The 27,857-nt window shown below is 39.0% G+C and overlaps 1 long non-coding RNA gene across 1 annotated transcript; it reads right to left on the bottom strand.

Moving 5' to 3' along the window:
* LOC110396825 lies at positions 8,422–18,760 on the bottom strand. The gene is made up of 3 exons (XR_002437288.1): positions 17,907–18,760; positions 9,358–9,415; positions 8,422–8,651 (listed from the first exon to the last, which is right to left on the bottom strand). It is a non-coding gene; the product is annotated as an uncharacterized LOC110396825 (long non-coding RNA).

The raw sequence follows: 27,857 nt of genomic DNA, 5'->3' as shown, positions 1-27,857 counted from the left end.
GGTTCTTGATTATTAAGCTTTTGTCAGTTTGGCAGAGTGGATGATCTGTAATGATGCATTAAACCTGGGGTACATGGTGTACATGGGTGTATATGTATATGGTATGTGCCTGCACAACCCATTGGCTGGGATATAGAACTTATACTGATTTTAGACTCACTGTATGTAGTAACTCTTTAAGCTTATGATCAAAACCCAATCCCTCTCAGGTAAAAAAGAAAAAAACAAGAGGGAAGAAGACAACAAAACCAACTTCACCTGCCCTTGTTTCTGTTTTTCACTACTCACAGGCGAAAACTGCTCAGTAATGAACAGTGCAGTGGGTAAGCAAAATGAGAAACAAAAAGGACTTCGCAGATATTCTCATGAATTAAAAAAAAAAAATCCTCAAGTGTTATTTAGTGAGATTTCACAAGTGAGCACTGACTTACATTCCTGTGCAGTGGATCTTCATGCACCTCCATGAACACATTTTTTTTTAATGCTTTCTACAACAGAAGTGGGGCTAAAATCACTTTTGAAATCAATTTGAGGTTTTGTGAATGTCAGCATTGAAGATCCTTGCTGTTCCTGTGCTTGACCTTAAAAAAAAAAAAAATTAACACTGTTAATGCCTGAATAGAAGCAACACAGGAAATTAAGAAAATCCTGCTGAAACCTTTTCAGGGTATATTACTTAAGCTGTGAATCAGATGAGGAACTTGTCTAAACAGATTAATTTCAACAGTACACAGTTTGTACAAAGTCATTATGATGTACATATACCGTACCACAGCCAAAGTGTTTTTGTTCTTTGAAAGGTTCTATTGGAGGCAAAAATCTGTAGAGACAAGTTGGTTAGCAGCTCGATTAGCGCCCAGGAGACTGCAAACACTGCTGGCTGCTGTTACTGACCTATGAATGTCACGCTTTCCTGCATTCGCTGGCAAAAGACAGCCTCTTGTCAAAACATCTCATCAGAAAGGAGAAAGTTCTTGCTCACTTCTTTTGATGGAGGTTTGGATGATTCAAACTCCAGACATTTGAAGAAAATAAAAATGTTTGAATGCTTGATGAATGAATCACAATGTAATTTTGGATCTGTCTGTTGGCATTACAAAGTATCCATTGTAGAGAAGGATTTCCTGATCTCAAAAATGCTACCGAACTGTTGGTTCATAACAGCAAACTTTTTTGCAAAATCTCTGCCATTAAAAATGTATTTTTAAGCTTTCCATTTGAGGCACACCTTGTTTTTCTGTCATGTGTTCTCAGGAGAATTTACTGTGTTTTCACTGTTGGAAGTTCTTATTGTCAGGCAGCTCCATAAGGAGAAAGAAGCAACAACTAGCTTCTCATGGGATGCAGGCGGAACGGTTTGGAACTTGCCGCCTGGAGATCATTACTCCAAGCCTCTTGAATTTCTGACTTACATTCATTTTCAAATAGGTCATCCTTAAACTCTGGGATTTTTTTTTTTTACGGTAGTCTACATTTCCTAGTTTAAAAAAAATCAAAAAGTAGAATGCTTACCTATTAATGAAGGCCTTGTAGAAGTAATAAAAGGAAGCAAATAGAGCAAAAATTCATAAAATGTTGCCTGTATATTCTAACACAAAAGAAAAACATCAGGGATCTCGGTGTTCCTTATAAAACTGCTTGAAGGCTGCTCCATGTGTCCTGCTTTTATTTTTCACTCCATTTTTACATCTATTTATTTATGCGTACATCTATTTTAATTCTGATGTTCTGATGTTTGGTATGTTCAAACCATTAGCACTGGATAATTTAAAAAATGTTTCTTGTCTGTTTTTCATTCTTAAGATAGGACAAGGGAAAAAGGAGGAAAGAACTGTTTTGCTTTTCCAGCATGAAAATGTACTCAAATGTAAACTGCATTATACACCACCCTCCGGTTTACTGCTTTAAAAGGCATTGAAGCCAATATGCAATGTTTGCATAACATTTTAAACATCAGCTACACTTGATTTCTGTGATTAGTTCAAACTCATGATGTTATCTGCTTTTCCTTATACTTTTATGCTGCTTAATAACAAATGTTTGTATTTTTTTAAAATTGTAATATCTGCCTTCATACATTTAGCATCAAATAATTACTTGTTGGTGTTTGGGTTTTTTTTTGGTTTTTTTTTTTTGTTTTGTTTTTGCGTGGCATAGAAAATAACCCTCTTAGGGTCAAAACTTTGGACTCCGGGGAAACTGGAGTAACATTTGCATTCACTGATGTCAGCAGAAATTTGCTCCCTCACTGTGATAGCTGAGATGGCTGGACATTGCTTGTTGAGGAAAGAAAAATACCGAGCAGTACATGAACCTTAAAATGCCATCACACTTAAGCATACTTACTAACTAAACAGATATTCTAAGTATTTCTGAGTTTGGACTAATTTCCAGTTCAGGACTACTAGCAAAGGAGTTGCTTTGTGAGATCCATAGCTCAGTCATATCTTGTGAGCGCATCCACAGACTGCCTTTTCAAATACATAAAAGACAGTGATGATCTGTGTTTATTTTAACCCACACTTTCAGTTACAAAAAAAGTGTGCCATGAACTCAGGAATTTTAGTAAGGGTCAGCGCTGTCATTTCATTACAAAATGAATTGGTGAGGAGAAAGAAGAAACATTCCTCCTCTTTTCTTGACATGAATTCAGTATATATTGCATTCATCCATGAAAAGAGTTTGAAAATGATATTACCTCTCTTTCATACATCAAAGGAAGAATATTCAAGTAAGCTTTTCTTTAAATCAGTGGAAACACGACGAAAAAGTATTTCATCTTTTCCTCCCCAAATAATTATATTTCTGAGCATCTTAAGGGCTTGGAGAAGCAATAGCAATTCTTCAGGAAAGATTATTTTTTTTTTTTTAGACAGGGTAAAAGGGATAATAACCTTTATCCAAGCTCAGTGAAATTCTATACCTAAAACAGCCCTTTCTTCACTGTATCTTTTGATGCTGCCAGTAATGCTAGCAGCTCCTTGGGATGGGAGCAGTCTTTGTTAAGAAAGCAACATGGTTCATGAGTGCCATCAGGCAGGCTGTTGGGACTGAATGCATCCCAGTGTCAGCTGCGTTTGCTGAATGTGATCTCAGTTTGGGTCTGCTTTGACTGTAAAGTCATGATCTCACTCATTCGACAAGGGGAGGGCACGTAAACTGTTGTTGCTATCGAATAAGGATATGCCAGGGAAGAGCAAGTGTATGGAATCTCAGGTATACACTGGGGACACCGTGCAGAGTCTATCAGCTCTAAGAACAATTTGCCCATCACTGCCTCCTCCCTTAGCAGGAGGTAGAAGGCCTTCAGAAGGTGATGCGTCCACTCCCTGCAGATGCTTTGAGGCTTGGTAGAGCTGTGACCCTGTGGGCATGTTCTTCATGGAGTTGACCGTATTCAGTGAACATGCCACTTCTAACTGACCTGAGGAAGGCCAGCTCAAATTCTTCAAATTTCTCAGAGGTTCTCAGATGATATTCTGTAGTAAACTGTTGAAAGCAGTGGGGCAACTTGATCATAAACAGTTTGTTTTAACCACATGTGTAGAGATGCAAGGGTAATAGGTCATTCACCTAGCTCAGATTCAGTACTGCGCAAGAAGTTGCTGAGATTGAAACTGTGAGTTTATCCTTAGCTGTGGAGGAACACTGGCATGCACACACACAAAAAAAATGCAATGTAGGTTTTCTGCATGTCAAAGGTGAAATACAAAACTTGAAAGATACCTTATCTTAAGAGCTTAATGAATGGTGACAATAGAGCCCGTGAGGCTCAGGAGGCCTGTAGTAGGCAGGCCCGTCACAAGGCTGGGCAGACCCTGGATGCACCAAGGCTATCTAGAAAATCTATCCATATGCATGGCTCAGGTATAACGTTACTGAACAACATGTACAGTATTTTGTGCCTATAAAAGTCAGAACAACAGAATTAACTACGGGGCAAGTGTTGTGCACGGCTTATGTTTCCTGGTGATATTTGCATTGGCAATGCTGTTTGGAATCCAGAGTGTTTTAGTCAGAGTGTTTACCCTTCCGTCTATAAAAGTAGCCATTAGATTGGTTTTCAGTGAAGGTGGAAAATGATATTTTATGCTCCAACTTTTTAAACAGCCTTTTCCTTATTTCTTTATTTTTTCTTCCCTATTTTCTTTAAGCAGTTTCCCCTTAAAGATTTTTTTTCTGGAACTTTTGTTTCCTTTACTTTTTTCCACTGCACGCTTTTGCTAAAGCTTCATTTACTTTTGGGCATTTCAATTTGCTTTCCTTACCTTGGGCATAATAATTTGCTCTTGCCAAACCTTGTAATGTTGTCTATATATTTGTTCACATAAAGACTATCTGCCTTTATTTTATTTTATTTTTGATTCCTTTTTAAATAATTAGGTAACTGTAAGCTTTGTTAGATTAATATCAGAAAGAGTGAACCACTAGAATTTGAAAGTGAAGTATTTATTAACATTTGTTTTCCATATTATTTCTCCGTTATAGCTGTTTGTTACTCTAATGACAAAATCGTAGCTATCATTTATTTTCAGGCTGAGTGATTATTACTGAAGGAGCGAGAAAAAGAAACAGCAGTTGCTGTCAGCAGGTATTTCAAATTCCTAACAAGAGATCTGGAAACGCTTGCCCCATATTAGAATTTTTTATCCTTGTACTGATGAACAAAGAGTAACTGACATACTTAGGCCCTTTCCTCCATTCAGAATATGCGAAATGCATGATTTTACAATATCAGATAAGCTGTTGTATTGACAAACCTAAAGCTGACATCCTCATTTTTTTCTAGCATTCCAAGCACCTTCCTTCCCAGGAAGCAATATTACCCTGGCATCTTCAGACTGGCTCCCGAGATATATGAATGAGCATCTTCCATCCAGTAAAAATAAAGGTTTTTGTGAGTTGCCTAGTGGGCATTAAAGCATTCCAGTGGTGATATAAAAAAATGCTACTAATTAATATACTGTGATGAATGCTTGCATTTCCATACTAATTATTACAAAACAATAGGTTTCTGGGCCTTAGAATTGCTCCTGTGATACGAGCCCCATTCTATATCCCTTGCGATTTAGTTAGTCAAGACACACATTTAGAGCTGCACATTATGTAAGCTTTTCAAAGACCTTTTTTCTTGCTCAAGGGAGAAAAAAAGTACTTTCAGCATGTCATTGTTTGAAGAAATTATTTGAAAGGATTTGTAGAAAGTTCTTCAGACTTATAGTAAGTTGTATATGAGATGTTATGAATAAAAAACACACGAGAACTGCTCCAAAAGTAGTGCCTCCTACTTTATTTTATTGGCCCATGACACCAGAGGTAGATGTTAGTGGTGTAGCAGTAGAGGTTGAACCTTCCCACCAATATTCTATTACATTTTGTTGCCATGTGACAAATGGCAGCATAGGAGCAGTCTGACACAATGGTGTCTGACATGGAAGTGCACATGAAGCAAAGGTGTGTCACTGAATTCCTCCATGTAGAAAAAATGGCATCCACTGACATTCATCAATACTTGCTGAACGTTTATGGAGACTGAAAAGTGGATATGAGCACAGTGAGGTGATGGGTAGTATGTTTCAGCTGTGGTGACATCAACAGTGGGTCACCTCTGCTGATGCAGATTGATGTGAGTGAGGCATGCGGGATCTTGTTCATTGATGATGAAAACGCATAGCTAATGGTGGTGACTGTGTTGAAGAATAGTGTTTTGTAGCTGTCAGTTTGCTCTGTTAAATGGTTTAATTGTGCTCTTTGCTGTAGTTTCCACAGAAAAAATTAGGAGGCATTACTTTCAGAGCAACCTATGTGTATGAGACATTGCTGAACCTTCCTAACACACACTTTCTGTAAAATGGCTTAAAACCCCAAAACCTTGAATTCCATAAGTATTTTGTTCACTACTGAACCAAGTTGCAGAAATAACATTTCAAATCTGCTGAGTGGGCTTCCACCTTTCAGCTAATGCTACTGTGACCCTGTGAGTCCTGCATACCATTCCTTGTTCCACATCTTTTATCTTGCTTCAGTTGGACTGGTCCCAGGTGATGCTCATTGATTTGATACTCACAAGTATTTTACTTCTTTATACTGTTATTCATTGTTAGGTATTGCTGCTATTGCAGTCTTATGACAGAAAATACTGATAGGCTTTGCTTGAACACCCTCTGTTCCCTGTGTAAAGTTTATTAGCAATGGTGTGTTGGGGGAATTATTTGATTAAGTACTGATACAAGCACTTCAGTTCACATTAGAAGTAAATTATTGAGAAGGAGAAAACAACAAATGCTTGCTCATTCTGCATACAGTTCCTACAAAACTAGACCTTGTATCTCCTATAAAACCTGACTTTTAATTATGTTCTATAGCAACCTTGCACTATCTCATGACCAATTCCAAACTGAAGAACTACAGAAACAAGGCAAAAAAGTTTGGGTTGTTGCCCTAACTTCTGCCAGGGACGTGCACAATATTTCTTATTAATCAGAAACTTTAAGGAAGAATGAAGTGCATGCTTCCCTCCAACAACTCAAAACTACCAACTACCTCATTAGCATGAAGACTGAGTGGGTATCCCTAATATCTAAACAGTCCCTCCCGAAGGAAAAAACAAAACAAAACAAAATACAATACAAAACAATACAAAACATTGTAGAGAAGGACAGGAAGGACAGAAGAAGCTGTATGTAATTTTTTAAAGTAAATTAGTGAGCAATGTAGGCTGAAGTACAGCCTAATCCCTCAGTGTGAACCACTTCTAATTCCTAAGTATTGCATTTTTTCTTCACCTTAGGGGAACTCAGAATGCTCTTGAGCATAATTTCCAAGACTTTATTAATCAAGGGAAAAGAAACTGTGTTCCTTGGACTGTATCCTCTGCTGCAGTGTACTTAGGCTAAGTGGTGCATCGAGTTTACAATGAGCATTTTGACAGTCCAAAAAGATGGATTAGTCATTCTGTATTAGCTCAGTTTCTAGAGGAGTGGGAAAACATGCAATCTGTTTTCATGATATGGGAATATATGCCTACACACCGCCCACATGTTGCAAGAAGCATCACGGACCTCATTTTCCAAGGCAGTCTTCCAAAGCACTGAATGAATTTCATCTGGGAAAATCCCTCCATGACTTTCAAAAATGTGGTCCAAGTGGATCTCCCAAAGCTTCTCATTATTAAATCTACAATGTGATGAAGATTTTTTCTCTATTTCTCTCCAGATTGTATGATTTTCTCTGCTCTACCCAAATCCCTTTATTAATTAAACCTGACGAAAGAGATTTATGAAACTAATTACAATAACCCACGAGAATCAGATGCCACCCTCCCATGGTACAGAACATGAAGTGCAGCTAGCTACCTTCTTGCATTAGTTCAGTCCCTGTGATGTTACAAAGAATCTACAACTGTCTCCTATCCATTTCACTGGGTGCAGAATGGAGCAGTTTTATAACCAGTCATCTACCCTTAGGTTATCTATCACAGTAACTTCAAGGGATATGACTGAGGAGAGATCTACCTATACCCAGTAAAGCTGGATTTTGCATTGGTCTCATTCATGTTTCTGGGATAGATTGCTATAGTTCTTGGGAAAAGACATGGGGCAGTTTTAAATCTATCAAAATAATTGGCAAAGTTGCCAACTGATTAAAGATACTGCTGCTCATGAACTCAAGTAGCCAACACGGCTGTAATGCTGCTAGCCTCAGTTTTGTTGCAGAGTTGTAATGTATGTGACTTCATCTGGAGCACCGCATCAGGTGTATATTCAGTAGAGAAAAAAAAATATTGCACTGTAGAGTGTATATTTATGAATGTGTATTTTGAGTTTGCTGTGCCTACGTGGCAGTGTGTTGTGTACTGGTAAGGTAGTGAGGGAATTATTTACCCACTGCTTGATTACAGAAGTCTGTGTAAATACACATACGTCTGACACAGCTTGAGTTGCAGGATTTAGTTAATACCAAAACGACTAATGTTTATAAAAAACAAAACAAGCTGTTTTATTTTTTTACCTCTGCTGAAAATGAAACCTGGAAACCTGTCACATGCTTCAGCTCATGGTATTCTAGTTAAACTGTCAATGTGAAACATATATTCCAGACCTAAGAACATAAAGAGAGCTGTAAAATATACTAGAGGACATTTTATATAATCTTGGTGTGTTCCCTCATGCAGAAAGCAGCTGCTTATCTCTATCACCTGTGCTACTAAAGACCTCTTTAACACTGGTCCAATTTGAAAGTTAAAAAAAAAAAAGCCCAAAACTCAAGAACTTGGTGTGTTGATCCTTTTCAAAACTCAGACAAGCAAGGATGAGATTTAAATAATTCATAAGTTTGAGCCCTTTTTAGGGGGCTTGTTTGGGATTTTGACCTGGTCGGGATTTGGCAGAGTAATACAGTCACAAGTATACAGAACCAGCTTTAATAATGCATTTTCTATCCACCTGTTACAGTGAAATGACCTAAAATACTGTTGATAGTAGTCAAATCTCTGAAATATTTTGATGTAGTCAGCAGCAAGTCCAGCACAGTCTTCAACAGTATTTTCTTGTACACTGTATTTGCACTGTATTTTCCTTATGTAGCGGGCTAGCCCTTCACATGGTGTGAGTAGACATGGTTCCTTTTGCAACATTCATTGAGACTTGGGCCTGAAATACAAATCCTTTAAGTTTTGGTATTTGAATTTTACTTAGCAGATGGAAACAAAACCAACCAACCAAAAAAAAAAAAAAAAACAGGGAAAACAATAAATTGATACCATTTTCCCACACTCTCATATACCATTCTAACAACAACAAACCATAAACAAGCATTTTAGTATTTTTTCATTGACTTAATATTAGGGAAAAGGAGAATATCTAAGATACTATTATCCAGCATAATACAGGATTTTCATTTCTTTCGCAGCTTTCCTTATGGGGACTGATCTATATTTCTCCTCTTCTTATCTAAGGCTGAAGCTGTCAACACTGTGGATGGGACAGACAAGACTCATTACAACATCTCTGTCACTTAACAGAGAAGGCACGCTGCACCAAGCAGTAGCAATGAGAGACAGGGATGGAGGGGAGGACAACTGCGTGTCTTCCATTCGCATAAAGTCCACCCCCGGTAAAGAAGTAATATGGCTCCTAGAAAGGAGTGTTACAAATCATTTTATCTTTCAATTACTTATTTGTCTACATAGAAAATAAAATACTTCCAAATATCTCAAATGTTGGAAGTAGTGAAGAATTCATATTAAACCCCTTTATTTTGTTTGCACTGGGCCCCAAAGTGTCTCTTGAAACATGGAAATTTCCAGGATATTTACTTTAGATTTTATCTGAGTATTTCCCCTTGAATAAGACTTACAGATTTACTTTCAACTCAATTCATGTAGAAGGCTGAAGTTAATATTTTGATAATACACCTGTTATAGAAAAAGAAAAGTGGAAAAATTAACAAATCCCTGTGGAATATTTCCTGTAACCCTCTCAGCCATGTGGATATACAGCTCATTTAACAGTTCTGACTGCACCTCACTGTCGTGACAGAAATAAAAATATTAAAAGAAGTGAGTTATTCATAAACTAAGACCTTTCATTATTTTTATTATTAAAAAAAAAAAAAAAAAAAAAAGCCTAATCTTGAGGGACTCAATGCCTTTGACCTACCAGTTTCCCCAGTGAACAAAATGAACCTTAGCCATCTGTTTTTAGTTATCTGGCACAAGTACGTTTTTCTTGTAGTTTAATCTTTGATTAAGCTGAAAAGGGAAATGAATAATTTAATTGAATTGCGTTTCTATTTGGAAGATTTATTTGCAGGACTAGAAGTTGTCTACTCTCCCATATCACAAATAGAAATGAATCCCATGCCCTTAAGTTTACTCCTCTGTGGATGCTTGCCTACATCATGAAAAAGATGCACACAATCTGATACCACTGATGGCATTGCATTAGCAAAAGGATGAGGGCTGGAAAAGCTTAGAGAGCAAAATGTTCTCAGAGCTGCTTGAGATACTCAAAGAGAACTTGCTTACTTGTAGTTCAGTCTGGCTCTATCCAAGCGTGATTCTTTCTCTTTTTCAAGCTCACTGAATTTTTCGGTACATTGAAGAAAGAAGAAAATTTACTCTTCTTCCTCTAACAATTCTAAACCTGCTGGAAGGCTGCAGAGCTGTCTCAAGTAACCAAGGACATATGAGAAATTCTGGATATGCCAAAATAATACCAATAAAGTAAATTATTTGAGATTTCACTAAAGATAATACTGATTATTTTTTTTTAATGTAGCTGTATTTACTCAGTGTAGCTGCAAGGTAATTGAAAATGGTCTCTAGACCATAGCTAAACCTTTGGGTATTAAATCTTTTTCTTCTTCATAGCACATTACAGAAGAATTTATCTGGAAACACTCCAGAGCATTCAAATGCATGTCATTTCCTCAGCTTCTAGGGCAAGAACAGCAGAGCATTGTTTTAATCTTTCCAGGTAACTCAGTTATGCAACTTCAGATTTTATGAACCCAAATTCCTTCCAACTGAAAGTACAATTTAATTAAACTTAGAAGAGGGCTGATAATATTAATCAAGGGTACATGAAAATTACTCATTTGTTCTTGTTTCCCAAGCAATCTCTCAGATGAACAGATGAAGAATGCCACCTACAGTTAAGGTCAGGAATCTTTGTCTTTCCTGGGGTACCTGTTTCAGGTTTCTACCCCGTGACTAGAAAAAGAACAAACAGTTGCTAAGTCATAAAGTCTGCATCATACTGAGCAGGGTAATTAAGATGCTGTTACTGCCAAAAAAAATATAATATAATAAAATACAAAAAAACCCCAAACTTTTAGAATGTAATTTTTTAGAGCGTAATTGTCCTGCAAACATGGGCATTCATTACTCCCTTCAAAAGAATATGCAGCTTTTTCTGTGAGTATATATGATATTTTTAAAAATACCATGTGCTGGGCTCCAGGCCGACCATGTGGAAATTTACAGTAGGAAGATAAAGAGTTGAAATACTGAGAGGTGTGAGACAGTCCTTTCTAACATTATGCTACAATGCAGTGAAAGATTATCAAGAGGAAAGTAATTTAAACTGAATACTGTATGCTAGTATCCAGAGAATTATCAAACTGTCTTAATGCACAGCATCTTCCTACCTTGAGATACTTTGCAATAGTGATGATAGCTGAATGTACAGTTTTGGGCATCAATCAGGATATTGGAATTAGAAAAAAAGAAACACTGTGCTTGAATGAGATCTTGAATAGCCTACTCATCTCTCTCACCTGTCAAGAAGAGCTCCAGGTGGGACAACTGGCTATTTCAACTTCATTACTCAATCACAATTGTGTCTGATTCTGACTTTTTGACCTTCTGACATGATCAAGCTTTCAGCTCTTTGTGACTCTGCTTTGCTTTCCAGGCAGAATGATGTGTATGCTACTTCTAAAAGACAAGTCACACAATGTGCATCCAACAGTGTGCTCTGGACAAATCATCGCAGTGTCTGAAATTTTGGTCTGCATGGTATTTTCTAGCTTTTGACAGCAAAACCCTTCTAGGCACAGCTTGCACATATAATACATTCTTAAATGTTAAGCCAACCAAACTATGAGTTCATTGCACATTATTAAGGTGACTGAACTTGTGATACACACTAGCACCAGGTTGATGCTGCCTTTCTGAAACAGCTGATATTAATGAGAGGACTATTTTACTTTCCATTTGGATTATGACTTTGTTTTTAGTATACCTATAGGTAGCCTGGAAGTCTTTTTCAAATTTCATAGGAAACTGTGTCTTCTCAGCAGTTTCCAGCTCAGCCCTGAAGTGCTGCCCTCCAAGAATGTTCCAGTGGACCACTGCCCACCAAGAGAATCCCTTCCTGGGGCTGTGGGGGACACAGTGAACTCCAGAGTACTGATGGTGGCTCAGACATTGACTTCCTGGCTTGGCTTGAGCAACATGACTTACTTCTCTCTGTCATGGTTTTATGATTTTCGGTTATTGGTATTCCACATTATAACATCATGTAGTGTATGTACCTGGTTCTCAGAAGAGGAGGACTACTACATTCCCCAGGGGACTTTGCGACCCTGTTACCGTTTTCCAGTCAGAGAGAAAGATAAAAACTCGCAGATCACGAGACCTGCTCTCTTTCTGCCCGTCTCTTGTCCCGGCAGCATCTCGCTCCCCAGCCGTCTCACTGTCGGTATTAGAGTAAGGCCTACTTTAATTTTGGACAGTGGTCCCCTGCCCCATTCATCACAGAACCGGGCTGAACGCCCGTAAACCGCTGACAATCTCTTACTCTAAAGCAGAGGTAATGCCTACTCTGAGAACATTGTGAGGTTTCAAGTTTATAAAGTGATATGCCTAAGAATGAGGAAGTGTTAATGTAATGATTTAGCAGACTTTCCTATAGTCCATAAAAATCCTTGAAACTAAATCTGTTCCAAACAATAAAAAAAAGATATAATGCAAAAAGAATGTAAAGAAATAGTAGAGATTTTTGGGGTCACTGATGCTTCTTTTTAAGAGAGGGCCTCCAGTGACTTGTGTTCAACAGCCCTTTGCAAATGCTTTCATTGCAGTCAGGTAGCCAGCGCAGAGCAAAGGCTTCCTGTTTTGTTTTGAAAGGCTGGCTTCGAGTAATCTGGGTGTTACTAAACCATCTTTCTTCTTTTGTGAGTCTTTACAAGATAACTCAGTGGATACTGCAAGGCTATTACACAGCAGGCATCTCTCTGTCTTATTATGAAATTTCTGACTATTTTTTTTCTTTGAAACTCCATTTTCTGGAGTTTTTGAATGAAATCCCTCTCTCTTTCTTTTACCACAACAGATAAACTCATATTAGCTTTAATGTCTCTGCGGGAAAGCTGGAAAGAACAGGAATGGCTTCAAGAGCGAGGGCAAACAGAGCCTTGCATGTGTTTTGTGTTTTGACAATAAAATGCTTCTGAGCAGAGCCTGTATAAACGGCAAATCCTTAAATACTAAAGCTGATTTGACTATCAGTTCCACAGAGAAATTAGGAAAAACCTTGTGTTTGAATTAGCTCCCCTCAAAGCACAAGGGAACAGGATGGGGCGAGTACAAATGAGGAAAGGAAGTAAGCTTATGTTGGAAATCGTGGGTGCTTCTTGCTGGCTGGCATCCACTAGCAGGTACATGTATCTGCTGGGTTCCAAGCCAGAGGTGGATCAACAGCTCCGTCTGCCTTGCAAAACTTTTTTTTTTTTTTCTTTCCCCCTCACAGTTCTGTACAGCAGTTACATGCAAGACCAGGCCCTGCATCTTTATGATTTCATTGAAGTTGTCAGGAGTAGCAGCAGAGGCTGCCGGCCATGATATTCCCCTAGACTCGTGTGGCTTCTGTTTCCTTTCATACAAGAATCAAGAAGAGAGAAAGTAACATCAGCTAAGTGTTCAGCACTTCCTGTCTAAAAAGGCAGCTGCTGGTTTGTCTGTGACCTTGCCCCTTTGTAGGCAAGGTCATTTCCTTCCTCAAAATGCCAACACCACTAACATCTGCTCGCATGAGACGCTCTTTGTACTGGCGCTGTGGGCTGTCGATGGGTGCAGTGAGTGTGTTATGCTCTTCTTGGAAGGCACAGGAGCAGAGCATTTCCTACTGAGCTGTCAGCATGGCTATACATGTGTTATCTTGATAAGAAGTGAGTCATACTTCAGTTGGCAATTATAACGCCAAGGCATCAGGATTTCCCCTCTTCTTAGTTCCTCTAACAGGTTTTCTATAATGCAAAACTTATGTTTTGTTTTAAGCAAGGCAAGAATTCTAGGGAAAGGTAGCAGCATCTCTGGGACTTTCTTGTCTCATTTCAAGCCAAAAGCAAAACACCCACACTTCGGATTTCAGTCTAAGAGCAGATACTAAAGATTCATCTGTGGTTCTTGAGAAGGAGAGAGATGAAGGCTGCTGAATTGAGGGGGAAAACAACATTATCTTTTGGCAAAAATTCAGGTTGTTATTACAGATGTGTGTTCCCAACTGAAATTTTCAGAGATGGTTTGAAAAAAAAAAAAAAAAAAAAAGAGTATAAATTTATCTATAATAACATAGGAAATGCAAGTTGACATTTCTTATACTGATTTTTACCCCATGTCAGTTCTCATTTAGTCAGGGCTGCACTCTAACACATATTGGGATGCACCTTCAAGAGATATTTCTAAAAGTGAAAGTTATTTTTATTTGTTTTAATATTGGTGTTTATTATTCCAAAAAAACCTTTGAGCTGGAGAATAAATGCATTCAGTTTGAATGTGCATAACTTTCCTGTGAAAAGCAGGGAGCTTACATTGAGAGAAACAAGAGTTAAATGTGGAAGCGATTAGTATAAGACCATAGGAGAACTCATGTCTCCAGAAAACCATGTGGCCATTTGCATTTACATCTCCTCTAACACATTCATTGTTGAAGCCTAGAATCTGTCAACAGCATAAATCAAGCCTCAGCACATATCACTAAGTTCAAGTTTATTATGCCATCAAGGTGGAGCTCAGCTATCTCTGCTGTCATGCTGCTTTAAATAAGCAAATAGATTAAACTAATTTAAATATCATCTGGTTTAGGAGAGCACTGTTCTCTCTGCTCACTTATATTGCAGAGAATTTGTGTTGGATTGGAAATAACAGAGCTGACTGGGGAAATTTTTAAGTCAGGCACAACTGAAGTGGAGTGAAAACTGATATTGACCTTTTATATAATGCATCAAAGCTTTGGCATGGTTATTGGCTTTATCAGTGTGTAACTCTATCTCCTAATATGAATTAGTTTCACCCACATGACAGAGTAGCAAGTATTCTGCTGTAGAGTTAGGCATCATCTTCTGGGCCCTGATGTAATGAGCCCAAACTGATATGACAGAAATGATACCTCTTCACTGATTGTTTTGTTTATTCTTTTCCTATATGAGAGGATGAGTCAGGTATTCATCTTGTGTTTAGATTATATGAAAAACATTAAAAGTCTCAAGTAAGGAAAAAATTAATGGAATTTTATAAAGATAATTTCTTTAGTACAGTTCATAATTCCCTCTATGTCCACTAGTTCTCAAAAAATGTCAGTTTGGTGAATAAAACCTCAATACACTTAGCTATATTTTACACTGAAGGACTGAAAATCAGATTGTAGCCGCACGTACATGCACTTGGGAGACCTCAATCCCTGTACATCCTCCAATTTATATATAAAAATTGTCTTACAAATGAAAAAATATTCAGTAAGGAAATTAGTTCACCACAGACTGACATAGACGAGAGAGATGCATTTCTCTCCCAAATGAGACATCTAAGTTTGATGTCCTGTTCAGAAACTGCTGGTGGGAGATTTTAGCTGAGATCTCCCACAGATTAGTTGATAGCTGTAGCCATTCAAGAGCTGATGGCTGAGGCAGGAGGAATGGGGAAAACACCTCTATCTCTCCCAAATGTATGTTGGGTTCACTGGGTGTTCTCAGGGCATGAAAGGGAAGGAAAAAGGCATAATCTTCCTGGTGGGGAATCCCAAAAGCATTTGGAATCCTAACAGTGCTTCAACAAGGCAGTGAATCTGACCTTGAACGCTGCAGATAGGAACTGATGATGAGGAAATCTGGATATTTGTAGAATTTAGAAAGGAGGAGAAAAGAGATATCAGAGGATCAGAAATATTGGATTTTGGCACATGAACTCAAACCCAAACATCTAAGTGCTTTTAACTGACATGGCCCTGGTCATGAGGGTAGCTTTGTGCAACAATGACACACTCCTCACTGTCACCAAAATGAGGTTAACTATGCTTAGTATCCAGTGTCCCATTGCTTGACAAACTCTGTGGTAGGAAAAGCTCATCAGGAGCTCTATCAAAAGATTTAAAGGCAGGTTGAGGGGTAGCTGAGGGGATGGATGCACCGTAATACATCTCAATTTTTTTTGCATTGCGCATCTTCTGCCTTGGCTCTGTAACCAGGAGGTGGTCAGTGATGGAAATGGTGCTGGGCTGACTGGCTCAGCTGATTTCCAAGCTGCTTACGCTTTGTGTAGGATGGGCTCAAGCTGTACCTACCCCTGCACACAGAGGAATGACAGTCCCAATCTGCATGCCACCTGTAGAATTAATCACTTCTTAATGCAGCCTGTTTTCTTAAATTAGTACCAAAAATAAAGACGAGACAATGACTGATTGAAAAAGGATTTTCTTTTTCCCTAATGGGCTGTATGGAAGGAAATCTCCTGAATAATTTATCAACTGGGTAATGACTGGATGTAGCTTTTATAATGCTGATAAAATTGTGCTAAATTCATCCCCAGTATACTCTATGGAATTGCAACGGGGAGCAATTTGGCCCAGTCAATTTATTTCAGATATTTTTAACTGTTTCATTATCAAAGGGTCAGTGAGTTGGTAGTAGTAACAGATACCGTGTAAAGGGCTCTTCAAGTCATTTAAAATATGCAAAGTGCTTTTGTTTTTATTGTGATGTTGGATCTGCAGTGGTTACCATATAAACTAGAAGCCACTCATTTAAAATTACTGTATGCAGTACTCTGTTCCACATAAACTGCAGTCAGAGCAAAAAAAAAAAAAAGAAAAAAAAAACCCAACAAATCTAAAAGATTAATAATCCCACTTTTAAGTTTATCTTGAAGTATAGCTCTTTCCTGTTGAATTAACTTTATCTTGTGAAAATAATTACTTATTACTCATTTCCTTTTCAAGCACAGGGAAAACATCTTGTCATCTATCAGAAACCATGCATAAATAGAACTATTTTGTTGATTATAAACTTGCCAGAAAAGACAGTAAACTTTACTGCTATAATGCCAGAAAATGAAACAATAAGCAAAACCTCTTCCTGATTCTTATCTGCTTTCAAGATCCTGGTCTAACTCTCTGGTATCTTTTCTAGATGAAGAAAAAATGTTTTTGAAGAAAGTAAGGGACTCTAAGAACAAAAAAAAATGGAATCAATTCCCCTGTTGCTTTTTACCAATGTAGGAGAAAGAGGCATGCAGAGTTTAAAAACTGTGGTTTTGACTGCACAAGAAAAAATGGCAATGGTAAAGGGAGCTAGCAGGGGAACAGTGAGAACTCTGAGGGCTGGATGTTGCAGCAATAGGTATTGAGTGCACAGTAAATCTAAATATAAAATTAATTTCCTGATAGTTTGTTCACAATAAATACAAAAGTCACAGCATGGGAAAAAAAGAGTGAGAAGCCAAACTTTATCTTGCAAAGGATTAGAATGTTTCCATCACTATTGTGTCACATCATTTGTGTCTTGAAATGTTGCCATACATCAAACACAAATTCTGGAAGTAAACTGAGTGCTTCAGAATGCGGTGGGTGTTTCTGCTGTAAACTTTCATTGCCACAGTATGTCTGTCTAGTTATCAGAGTGTGCTAAAAATAAAGGCAGAAGTTAATACTGTACAAAAATAGCAGGACTTCAGAGTTCTGAGTGAACAGAGCAAACTGCCGTAGCGTTACCGAGTTTTGCAAGCACTTTGGAACTGGCATTTATGGGTTCAGAAATAACGCTTAGCACATAAATCCTGTGTGAAACAGACAGCAGGTCTAGCTCACCAAACATTTGGTTTATGAAAGCTCTAAATCCTCAGAGTTTACAAGGATTGTAAATTCCTAAAATATACTAGTTACTAATCTGCGGAATTACGCATTTACAACTTTTGTTTCCCCACAGATATTCTCCCGTGAATAGAAATCTGTGTGTGCCGTGGTTATGTTTCTCACCAAAACCTTTCCTCACTATATGTGCAAATGCAAAGCAGCAGCAGATGCTCCAGGAGCTCAAATGCCCTTCACGGGGTCTAGTTTAGGTTTCAGGGGGAAAAAAAAAGAAAAAAGAAAAAAAAAAGAGAAAATTAAACAAACAAACAAACAAACCCTTCTGTTAAAGAGAAGGAGGCGCGGAACAGCGCGGGCCCGGCCCCTCCGAACCCCCGCAGCACCCGGGTCGCGCTGCGGGCCCACACCACGCCAGGCCCCGGCCCGGCTACAGGCCCCGGCACCGGCTCCGGCCTCGGGCCCTGCCTTGTCCGGCGCGGCGCGGCGCTGCCCCCTGGTGGCCTGTGGGCACAGCCTCCGGCGAGGCCTTGCCTGTGAGCCCTCTGAGGGCCGAGGAAAGATTCATCCCGCCTTCCGCCATCCAAAGCAGAATGGATCAATGGCCATTGGGCTTCCAGGAGCACCGCCCCGTCAGCCACGAGCCCTCACACTTCCCAGAGTTTCGCTGGAGAGTCCTGTGGCATGTATTTATCTCCTGGTTTGAGTGCGAAAGGAGACAGACAGCGTTTATATCGTTAATGCTGCCCTGGATGGCAGTGAAAATGATATGGAGGTGATGTTAATGCAACTGTGTAAACACTGATACTGTTAGCAGCAGGCACTGTTTATGCACAGAGCAATTGGAGCTGAAAGAAGGGATTCATAGATTAACAAACAGAACTTTGAGGCCAAAAGAGACCATTACATCATCTGGTCTTTTGAATAATACAGACTGCTGAGTTTCACTCTGACCTGCACTTAGCTTCTAATTTGCTTACTGAAATCACATTCTCCAGAAAAGCACCTACCCCTGATACAAGAAATAGTGAGATGTGGAGAGCTCACCACTTCCTTTGGATTTTACCACAGTGGTTAATCATGATCACAATTTAAAAGTGCTCCTGCAATCTAATTTGATTTTGTTTGGCTCCAGTGGCTAGATACAAACCTTACACATTCTGGTCTTTGAGACTCTTGAATCCTTAGTGTTTTCTTTCCTGAATGTTTTCATGTGATGAACAACTTGTCTTTCACTTTCATGTTTGATAGAAAAACTTCATAGGTTGGACTCAACAGCTCTTGTTGTTTTGTGTTTTCCTGAGCTGGAGTGCTTTTGGATTTGCAAAATCACTTTTGCAGCCTCTCCAATTTATCAACATGCTTTTGAAATTGTCTCTTCTAAGCTATGAATATGTAGACTCCAGAGGAAAGGACAGCTACTGCTGTTATCAAGATGCACTTAAGGAGCTGGAATTTGTTTACCACATGCTGCTATTCACAGCAGCATGGGCTATGACAAGGCTGCTAGTAGTTCCCTTGAACTTTACAACCTATATGTTTGAAAACCAGCCTGTAGGAGAAAGCTTTTTCAGACAGTATTGGAGGGCCCTGAAGAAGTCTGAACAACTCATGGATGAGATATTGTTTCTCAGTGACCGTGGGCTTTGGAATACACTTTCTCTTCAGACCGGCTACTTTCGCCTGAAATATATCAAAATGGATGTTTGATATGCTCTGCAAGGCACATTTTTATGAGGGTCAAGGAGAACCAGCAAATTGTGCACTTGGAATTGGGAGATTAAGCATCTTGTCTCCAAGCTGTTCTTACTGGTTTGGGTAGGGGGAAACATTTGAGCACATGCTCATTTCTGGTCTCATTTCGTCATATCCAAGGATTTGCAAATGCGACAAATCCCCTCCCTTGCACAGCAGTAAAAGTCAGATGATAAGGTGATTCCAGTTAAAATACCTGCCTAGATAACTGCCTGATAACACCTAACTGGCTGTTGGTTTCAGCCAGAGCTGACTTGTTGGTTTCAGCAGTGCTTTCTGACATGACGGTATTTGTGCCTAATTATATGTTGGTTTGTGGCCTGAATCCAAGCTCTCCCACCATCTTCACTTCCTACTATTGGCTCATATTTCAGCTTGGCCTCAAGCAAATCAACTGTGTTTTCTCAGGCAAGAAAAATCAAGCTCCACATGGGGAGTTGCTTGACCTTCTACTCTGCCCCATCAAGCAGTAGGAACTCAAGGCAGCTTGGGTGAGTAACTCAAGCCAATGCTTAGCCATGGCTAAAGAAGGCAGTCTGGAACAGTTTCATCCCTATATACCAGTGTCATCTATTTCTACAAGAGTTTCCAAAGTTTAGATATTCTTTTCTACATTGGAAAAACTCAGTGGAGTGGGGAATGAAAAGTAATATTTCTATAGCCTTCTTACATTTTCATTATCTGTTATTTTTATACCACTTAAGAGAATTCACTCAGTCTAGCATTTCAGTGAAAAAGAAAAACAAATTGAATATCATCACATTTCAGGTGATAAATAATGGAGTCATAACTTTTATAATGTAATACATGAGATCTACAGATTGTTCTTATATCAGCAGATATATAATACTTTATGCCTACCAGTCATGAATTACTCCTCATAGTGCGTTTGAAACTAAATATAATGAGTAGAAATGCAAGTCCAGCTTGTCCATGAGAGGCATGGACAAAGTCTGGATATTTTGTGTATGCGGGCTCTCCCATGGGTCACAAGAGATTGTAGGGGAGTGGTGTGTAGCAGTCATACAAAGTAGAGAAGGAGTCAATGTTGTGCTTGCAGGTTACAGAGCAGCTGTATTGTAACGCTATAGTAACCTCTTACTGCACAAGACAGGAGCCTATTGCTTGGTCTTCCCCTTTTTGCCCTGGTTTGGTGCTAAGGAGATGTATGTTGCAATTGAAGTATGGCAACACTTATTTGAAGTGTGCTACAGCCAGAAGCACAGCGCCAGCTAATAAACAACGGTAAACTTATTTTACTGGGAATCTCCACAGTTTTGAGACAGAGGTGGGCAGCAGCAAGTTTCCTGAAGTTACAGGACTGAGGGGAGGTGCAGGGCAGTAGCGGGAGTCAGGAGATGGAGAAGGAAGCAAGAGAGTATAACGCTGACAGGAAAATCAAAAGTACATATTCAGACTTATACTTGCTGGCCGTGCTTATACCTCCATGCTTGTAAGAGTGACAGCAAGATAAAAGTACATTCATCTGCACAGTGTGAACAAAAATTGGATGTCAATTTAAAGGAGTGTTTGAATGTCCCATGCTTTCACCTGTTCACCTGGTAAACTGCTCGTACCCCAGGTAGGTTTCTAGTATAACTTTTCTCTCCTCACCCTCAGGTTGTAAAGTCTCTCGGGGTGAGCACCTATTTGTACTGCACACTGAATCAGACTGTTGTATGGCTGGACATTGAAAGGATTTTCAATATGCTGGTAACTTGGTCTTGATGGAATTAAAAATAAATGACAGTCAGATAAATGTACACAAAAAGTTACTTGAATTTTCTGACACAAGAAAATACTTTAACAGAGTCAAGCAATCTAGTGCCATAGTACTAGCTAAATGAAGAATCAGTGGTTATTTGAAAAAAACAAAAATATGTTTAGAAAAGGAGACTGATAGTGAAGCCAGATCACTCAAAACCCAACTACAGTGTCAGAAAAGAAAATGACAAACCCTAAGAAAGAGCTGGCTGAGGCAGCTGGGGCCCAAGGCAAGCTGCAGTTATTTCCCCTTTTCTGGAGATAGAAATACCTAAGTCTCAGAGGAAATAGAGCAGACATTCTTTTTAGCTGATTTCCTTCTGACTTCCTCTGTGCTAGAGATGCCTATTTTCCTAGAGCTTTTTTAGAAACTAGATCTTTCTGCTGTGAGTTCACACTTCAGCAGCTTAAGACCGGCCAGTTTTCAGTGATATCAAATTTTGCTTATGTGCACAAAATGTATATATATACACAAATTTCATGTTGCTTTTCCCAACAGACTGCCTCACCCGCTTTGGAATATCTATTCAGTCCAGTTTGTGCTTTCCTTGATGATCCAGCTGAGTACTTAGGTTGTTGGTGGCAAAATTCATATTTGCATTATTTTCTCCACTGTTTAGTCTGGCATCTATTTCAGTATCACTGCTTTGTGTTAGAACTGGGCAGGGAAAAAGAAGCATATTTATGGGGTACAGTAAGTTTTCATAATCATTTCCAGATGTCAGATCCCATCCTTCCTTTTCTTGTGATTCACTGAAACTCAAAACACTGTGTGAGGGGTTCTGAAGGTAAAGAAACAGGAACAAAATTAATCTCAGGGAAGAACTGATGTGACTTGATTTTTGTTATGTATGTCAAAGAAAAAGAATCTTACAAAATAGCAAGTGAATTGATAGTCACTGGGGGAATTTGCTAATCACATTCAGTGCAGAAAATGACCTAGTAAGCAATATAATGATAAGATCATCATCACAGTATGACAAAAATGGTCTAAATACATAATCTTTTCTTCAGCTTCATCAGTCCTTGCCCAGATAAATCATTCAAAATCAAGTGTATTAACACATTTGTCCAATATAATTTTCTCTCTGTTAAGGTACACACAGAATTTGTTGAACTTACTGAAAAATATTCCAGAGAGCTGAGTTAACTAGTGTAGACAGCAGCAGCTCCTGCTGTAAAATCCAGAAAGAACAGCTCTTTTCCTATGCACAGAGACTCATCCCCAGTGTGCTGTTGCTGTGTGCTGTGGTGGAACACATCTTTTCACTAGACTCAAAGCTGCCTCGGTAAGGATTTGGTAGAAAAATCCCAATCCAGGTATGAGAAATGCTGAGATTTCCAGCTTTCTGCCCTGCCTGTTTCCCAAGGACTGCACACCAACATTTCTAACAAGTCTTTTCCCTGGCAGTTTCAAGGAATAGATGGCTACCTCTTATTGAGAGCAGGAAGGTATAAACCCTGGAACAGCATGAACAAGATTATAAAGCTGTATATATATTCCTCTGCTAGAAGAATTTAGCAGAGTGGAGTATCTGGGTTGAAAGTGGGACACAAGTAACAATGTGCCTGATAAAAAAAACATTTGAGAAAAAGTTTAATTTCTTACTTCCAGATGTTAAAGAAATACTATCTCTGGGCTGTTCCTGTAGCTTTTGGCCTCTGACATTTGAGCACTGATAGCATAATCTTGTTTGTATTGGCCAATATAGCACCAAGAAATCAAGCTGAAAGAGCCTTTGTGACAAAGTTAGTTTATTCTTCCAATTAATGTCAACTTCATCAGTTTATGAGATGATAAAATGACACACGGTTGCCATCCTACTTCCCACAGAGTTTGGCTGATGCTGTGAAGAGGGAAAATGTATTTATTTCTACATGTGAGATTTATTTTTTCCCTTTCACTTCCATCTCCCATTCATTTATCAGTCCAGGAAAGGAGCATGTCAGTTTAAAACAAACAAAATACCCAACATGTGGGTGGCTCCAGATTCACTACAGATCACTACAAATGCTTTCATTGTGAAGTACGCATGTTTGGATGTGGTTGAAGCTGAGTGTTTTGTGGATTCCCACTCCCCTCCATTTGGGTGGCAGTGCTGTGCCCTTTAATTGACCAGCATGATTCAGTGCATTTTGGTTTGTTTGTTTCTTTTGTGCCTCCCATATCCTCAGCAGTGCTATCCTCTTCCAATCTAAAAGTTCCTCCGATCTAGCCTGATCTGCCTCACTTCATTGTCAGTGGAGTATTCACAGAAATTAAAGGCAATGTTTTTAACTCTTTTATAATCCCATTTCTGCACAAAGCACATCATAAAGAGCTCCATATGTCTGCTGCAGTCTATTTGATTGATAGTTTCAAAGAAAAAATAAACTCTGCTCACAAAGTTCGATTTGCAGACTTTGTGGCTGATGGTGAACTGCCCATTTGCAGGGCACAAGCAGAACTACGTGCTGGGAAAGAAAAGAAAAACAAAAAGAAATGCAAATTGTCATTTTGTTGTGGAAGAGATGATTTTCAACACAGATATAATTGTCACTCAAGAAAGACGCACTGTTTCTAACTTCTTAAAAGATACTTGCTTGATAAATTTGAGGTCTGTGTGTGGGCTCTTATCCTCCTTTTCTTTTTTCTCTTTCCTGGCACAGATCCTGTTAAATACACAGAGGGTCAAGTGCTTCTCTTGGTTTTACTCCACGGAGGCCAGCTGGAGAGCTTTAGCGTAACAAAGCGCACTTCTGCCTTCTGCAGTTTACCTCTGTGTGAACTGACAGTGGGCACTGGAGACCTGATCTTGTTCTTGCCAAGTGCAGACTATATCTCTCACATTCAACATATTGCCAAATGGAGGCCTCTCTGAATAAGGGAAGATATGTTATTAAATGTGGCTTTTTTTTTCTTTTGCTGTGATTATTTTCATGTCTGTGATATAAGGCATATTGTCTTTGGTTGTAATTTCAAATTAGGCTACTGTGGGATATTTTGGAACAGGCTGCCTGGGGAGGTGATGGAGTCACCGTCCCTGGTGGTGTTCAAGAAATGTGTAGATGTGGCACTGAGGGACATGGGTTAGTGAGCAATATTGGTGATAGGTGGATGGTTGGACTGGGCGATATTAGAGGTCTTTTTGAACCTTAATGATTCCATGATTTCAAGTAGATGAGCTAGTACTCTACCCTAGTGTAATCTGAGGGTGTAGCTGGTATTTGATGTACTGCAGTTACAGCAAGATATCTGTTTTTCTGTGACTGCAATTTTTGCTAACAGGGAATTTTCCTCAGGAATACAAAATATGCGTTAAAATGTGGGCAAAGACAAGCTTAAGCAAAATGGTGAATGTGCTAAAAACCGATTCACACAGATACTGAGATTTGTGTTGTCTGTTCTTGCCTTGTGGGAACACGCACCTTTCCAATTCAGCTGTTTGTGATTTTTTTTAATATGATGAATGGCCATTGACAGTTAGCCAGTTTCTCAGTATCTATCTTTCAAATGAAAAATTACAGCAGGAATTAAAGAATTAGCCCTAGAATGTGTTTGTTTCAACTCATGCTGTTCTCAACAGCTTTCACAAAGAAAGGGGATAATTTCCTAGTGTTGCCTGTATAGACACATTCCAAAAAGGAGTTGTACAAGCACATTGGCTCCTTGGGGCATGCCTGGGGTGAAGTGTGTTGAAACAGAAGAAGCTGAGATCTTTTACTGCAGGAGATTGTTACTTTTTCAGCAGAAAAATCTCTGAACCACAAATTCAAACCTGGGTGATGGAAGGCAGAAGAAATGTAAATATTCTCTCTTAAATAAAGAATTCCCTGAAGCCTGCTGTGAATAACATCCATGTAGGAAGAGACAATCGAAGTGTGAGAAGGATAAGTGCTTCTGAGGAAACCAGAGGGCTTTACAGTTTGAGACTGCTTCAATAATAAATATGCAATCAGTTCAAATTATATGGCAAACTCTTAAATAACATCAGTGTATTTTGGCATAGTGGTTGCATTTAAATACATTAAGCTTTTCAATGAGTAGTAATAATATGGCATTACAGCATTAAGAATTGGAAGAGCTTTGCCAAACCTTTGCTTTAGCTCTGTGCCTGAAGGCATGTTTAAAAGGTAATTGCAGTGTGGTTTTAACTGGCTGCAGTACTAACCCAGGAAGGGCGAGGGAAAATCTGGCAAGGACTTATGAAGTTTTGAGGTCTTAGATTTTTGGATTAATGTCATAGTGGGATGCAGCTGGATTATTATATGAGCAGAGCTTTGTTGAAGCTTGCATGGCTCTAAAGTTTCACAAGCAAAGAAAAGGCAACAAAATAGTATATAGTACCAGTATGTGTATGCATGAGCCAGAACCTTTTATAGCATCAAAAGATAGCCCAAGAGCCTTGTGCTGCAGTAGCTGCTAATGCTCTGGACTGTAACTCTGCCACACAAGGCCCTCTTCATTTTCAGAAAATACTCTTTTTGTTATTAGTTGCAAGCAGGATCCCAGTAAGCTCGAGATCTGATAGGAAGGTAACAGCTATCAGATGGTAATACACATAATCTCCAGTGAACAGAGTCCAAATGAGACAGAAAAAGTGGCTGTAAGGGGAAGGGAAGTCTGACCATCTTTGTGCTGTCTCTGGTCAGCATTGGAAGAAAGCAGTTCCTGAAGATGTTTTGGAACCCGGCAGAGCTTGAGGCTGAGACACTGATTAGAGATGACCAGCACTAGTATTGGGAGTGACCCCTTAGAAATTCCTTCTGCTGAAAAACAAAGCTCCCAAACTTAACACATTTCAGTTATAAAATTGTTTTTCTTTTTCTTTTTTTTTTTTTTAATATTCCAGATCAAAAGCACAGGAAAACAGGCTTTCCACCAGATTCTGATGGCTGTCACAGAAGTGATATAAGTGTGATTGCATCTGCTTTCATGCAAAATTTCAAATTGAGGGTCTACATTTTAAAATATGATCAGATTTAGGTAGTGCTTTGATTGATTTGCAGAATGAATCATCTCATGATCAAGTGCAAATGCTGACTGCTTTTCCATCATGATCTATCAATTTAGGTCAATTTAATTTTACTAAAAAAAGTAATAATTCTGTTTTCAGTATCATTTTGCCTGTTGTGCTAACAAATTTCCATATGAGCTGTTGTATTCTGGGTATTTTATTATTCCTAGTTATTCAGCGGGACATGATATTTTTGTACAATCCTGAGGAGTCTTCCTATGTATGTCATCTTGCCAATGGCCATGTATCACCTGGGGTTTCTTTAGGCATGTGTCTATAGCAAATACTAAATAACATTAGCAAAAAGACCCTCATGCAGAAAAGTCAAGAGTTTCCCATCATAATTTTAAAAATTATTTTGGACTCTTCTAGGATGTAAAATTTTATGGAAATACAAACCATTTAAGAACTGCTGAGGTCATATTATACATTTAACATCCTTTTTCACATTTTGAGCTTTTTAGAAATTTTTCCATTATTTGAAGCCAAATTTTTATGGAATTCTTGCATAAAATACTTTATGGATGCTTTTATAAAGTCCTAATTAGTGCCAAATACTTTTTTAAGCAAATTGTTTTACATGGGAGACCTCAGGCCTTAACCAATGCCTGTTCCACTTACACAACACCTGTTCCATTTACGGCATATTCATTTTGAATTCTAATCCAGAGAATAAGACAATCATGAAAAATAAAGATTACGCTGATCTCCAAGTGTTTATTTTTCATTTCTCCACTTTGAGAGTAATGTTTTAACATTTCTTTCTTACTGACATCTAAGAAATGCATGTTTATACATCTGTCTATCTATAAATTTGCCTATCTATCTATCTATCTATCAGGATTGGCAAATCACATGTACAATCTGAAAAGAGGCTACTAATATATACAGTATGCGTTAGACCACAAGGTCATAGGCTATGGCTTATGCAGTACAGCTATAAGGACATTCCATCTGAGAACATATGCTCTTTAATATCTTCATTAATATCTTCGACAATGACATCAACTGTGAGACTGAGTGCCCCTCAGCAAGTTTGTGGATGATACAAAGCTATGTGGTGGACATGCCCAAAGATGGTATGCCATCCAGGGAGACCTAGACAGGTTCAAGCAGTGGGCCCAGGAGAACCTCATGAGGTTCAACAAATCCAAGTGCAAGGTCTTGCACCTGGCTCACGGCAACCCCAACTAACAGTACAAGCTGGAGGATATAAGGGTTGAGCACAGCCCTGCTCAAAAGGACTTGGAGGTACCGGTGGGTGGAAATCTGGACATGAGCCAGAAATGAGCCCTCACAGCCCAGAAAGCCAACTAGATCCTGGGCTTCATGCAAAGAAGCGTGGCCAGCAGGTTGAGGGAGGTGATCCTGCCCCTCTGCTCTGCACTGGTGAGACCTCACTTGGAGTACTGTGTCCAGATGTGGAGACCTCAGTACAGGAGAGACGCGGACCTGTTGGAGCATGTCCAGAGGAAGGTCACAAAAATGATCCAAGGGTGGAACACCTCTCCTATAAGGACAGGCTAGGAGAGCTGGGGCTGTTCATCCTGGAGTAGAGAAGCCTCTGCGGAGACCTAACAGTGGCCTTTCAGTATCAGAAGGGGGCCTATAAATAGAAGGGGACAGACTCTTTAGCAGGGTCTGTTGTGATAGGACAAGGGGAAATGGTTTCAAACTAGAATAGAAGAGATTTAGATTGGATACAAGGAAGAAGTTTTTTACATTAAGTGTGGTGAGGCACTGGAACAGGTTACCC

The sequence above is a fragment of the Numida meleagris genome, chromosome 3 (assembly GCF_002078875.1).
Source record: "Numida meleagris isolate 19003 breed g44 Domestic line chromosome 3, NumMel1.0, whole genome shotgun sequence".
Lineage (NCBI taxonomy): Eukaryota > Metazoa > Chordata > Aves > Galliformes > Numididae > Numida > Numida meleagris.
Note: the sequence above shows the minus strand (reverse complement) of the source record. Positions and strands in the feature narration are given on the sequence as shown.